General features: G+C 42.3%; 2 non-coding genes across 2 annotated transcripts; one reads left to right on the forward strand and one right to left on the reverse strand.

The window, feature by feature from the left end:
• Positions 1–1,001: 1,001 nt before the first annotated feature.
• On the forward strand, positions 1,002–1,073 carry TRNAD-GUC (transfer RNA aspartic acid (anticodon GUC)). The gene has a single exon. It is a non-coding gene; the product is annotated as a tRNA-Asp (tRNA).
• A 296-nt stretch (positions 1,074–1,369) lies between these two features.
• On the reverse strand, positions 1,370–1,442 carry TRNAA-AGC (transfer RNA alanine (anticodon AGC)). The gene has a single exon. It is a non-coding gene; the product is annotated as a tRNA-Ala (tRNA).
• Positions 1,443–2,721: the final 1,279 nt, after the last annotated feature.

Genomic DNA, 2,721 nt, shown 5'->3' on the forward strand with positions numbered 1-2,721 from the left:
GCATCGAGGTAGAATGCCCACAGGCTATACTAGAGTATAATCGCCACATGGGTGGGGTTGATAAGTTGGATTTTATCATGTCGCTCTATCACATCAGAGCAAAGACAAAAAAATGGCCTGTAAGGGTAATTTCACACCTCACCTCATTTGCGCTTGCAAACTCATGGTTGCAGTATTTAAGAGATGCTTCTGCTGAAGGCCTTGTCCGAAAGAACACGATGGACATGCTACAGTTTCAAACCGATACTGCCATGAGCCTGCTTGTTTCCGAGAAACCTTTGGAGAAGAAGCGAGGGCGACCAAGTGCGGAAAGCTTACAGAGGGTATCAAAAGCACCTCATAATAGTGGACCCCTCCTTACAAACACTGTTCGTTTGGATGGTAAAGCGCACTGGCCTCAGCACGTGGATGCACGATTCCCACAGCGTTGCCGGAAGCCTGGATGCAATTCCAAATCACGAGTTCGGTGCAGGAAGTGCGAAGTGTTCTTGTGCCTGTCCGCCACTAATGACTGTTTTTATGAATATCACACCAAGTAAGCAAGAAGGCTGATCAGCTGATGACCAAAGAGGAATTTTTTATCGCTCTACCTGCAATATTTTCATGCAATAAAGCCTTCGGTTGACTTTTGCTGACTTAGTTGTATTGAGTCACAGTGTGTACATATGAGGACGCGACCTAATTTATTAAGTACCTAAGGTACCGGCTTGGTTATGGTTTTTTACTGAAATATTGTTCATCAAGAGTGCACACAGGCAGTTTCAAAATTTTCTGATGACTATATCCTAATGCGTGTCGCAAAGGGATATACACACGCGACTTGTTCAGAGCAATATGTGAACCCCCGGAATGGCTTCCTGTACTAGACCAATGGGCTTCTGTGAAGCCCTTTTAAACACCTTGCACTGGCCGAGCTGTGGCTGGTATATTTAGAATATGTACATGTCGTGTATTTGATCTTTTTGTTTGCGTTGGTGAAAAGGCAATAAAGAAAAAAAAAATCCTCGTTAGTATAGTGGTCAGTATCCCCGCCTGTCACGCGGGAGACCGGGGTTCGATTCCCCGACGGGGAGCGAATTTTTTTTTTTCTTATTACATGTCACAATTCATCATATTTATTAAACATAACACTAAAACTGTCACTGTAGTTTATGAAGGGCATAAAAAAGTATCAATTATTACACACGTAACGCATCTCTGCCCTTTTAGATGAGCGTGATTTTTATAATTGCTTAATCCGTGTGCCTATACCGTAAACAAAAATAATTTATAATCAATTACTTCAGCCTTAGTCAAGTTTTGGAAACACGAGACACTGGCGTTAAAAGAAGCTTGCGCTCCAGTCTGAAAAAAAAAGAAAAGAAAAAAGTGGAGGTGCGGGGTATCGATCCCCGTACCTCTCGCATGCTAAGCGAGCGCTCTACCATCTGAGCTACACCCCCGACACGGTGCAGCTGGCCTTAAAAACATGCTTGACCTCCGTCTCCTTCATATTTCTATCTACGAATAACAGCCGCTGAGTTCGCACAGCGCATCCACTTAGAACGAATTGTCTGGGCAGCAAGCACCAGTTCCGAGACATTAATTTTCTAGTGTCCGATGAAATGATGGCGTTCAAGTTACTTTTTAAAGAAACCGCTGTTTTATGCATTGATGCACAGGAGAAATTGGAACACCAATGCATTTCGACAGACACTTTGACCAACAATTTTTTTTTATACCTAGCTGGATATATGTTCCCTCCATCCAATCCGAAATGTACATTTGGGATTAGACCCCCAGTTGTGTTTTAAAGGTAGCTAACACAACTGGGGGTACCCAGAAGATGGACACCTGGCACGGATATAATTCTAATTGCGACATCTGTCAGTCAGATTACGACGCTCTCTTCGTGAGCATATTGCGCAGGAGGACTTGTTCTTGCTCAATTCTGACTTGCCTTAGCTTGTGCGCAGCACTTTTTGTGTTAGATGTTTGTTAAATAAGTTCAATTATACGATCAAAATAATAATAAAGCTTGTGCGATTTATGTTTTGAATAGACCGTTCAAACCATGGCGTGATTAAAAATTATACGATCAAAATAATAATAAAGCTTGTGCGATTTATGTTTTGAATAGACCGTTCAAACCATGGCGTGATTAAAACTGCAGATCTCAAAAATTTTTCTAATGCGAATGACGAGTCCGTTCTCGACTACGTTGAGCTAGCACTGGAGGACGTCATCTGTGGTTGAAGTTGAAATCAATTCCCAGTTCTGCACTGATGATTTCATACCGAAGAAAATGGTTAATCGAAAAAAGCCTCTCGGATCAATTGGTATACATAATACACCTCGTTCGGAAACTACGAAGTTGTGGAAAACGGGAACAATTTCCAGCACAACAAAAGCTAAAACAAACAGTCACTGACAAAATTAGAGAGGGAAGACAGTTTTATTCTGAGTCTGAGCACCCTGCCGATATCGCTCGCCGGGAAGAAGCACCGAAGAACCGTGTCTAACTCGGTCTAACTGGTCTAACCATGCCCAGAGGTTTAGGACAGGTTCGGAGCATATCACGTAGCAGCTTTAAAGTGCGTCATTTTGTTCTTGCACAAGTCAAAATATTACAAATGTTGCCGCGTCATCTAACAAACATAAGTATCTGTTGTTACCTCAAAACATAGCTCGTACTTGTAGTGATCGAACTATCGTACGTCTCGTACGTGGCTTGTAACCATA

This window comes from Dermacentor variabilis, chromosome 5 (assembly GCF_050947875.1).
Source record: "Dermacentor variabilis isolate Ectoservices chromosome 5, ASM5094787v1, whole genome shotgun sequence".
NCBI classification, from domain to species: domain Eukaryota; kingdom Metazoa; phylum Arthropoda; class Arachnida; order Ixodida; family Ixodidae; genus Dermacentor; species Dermacentor variabilis.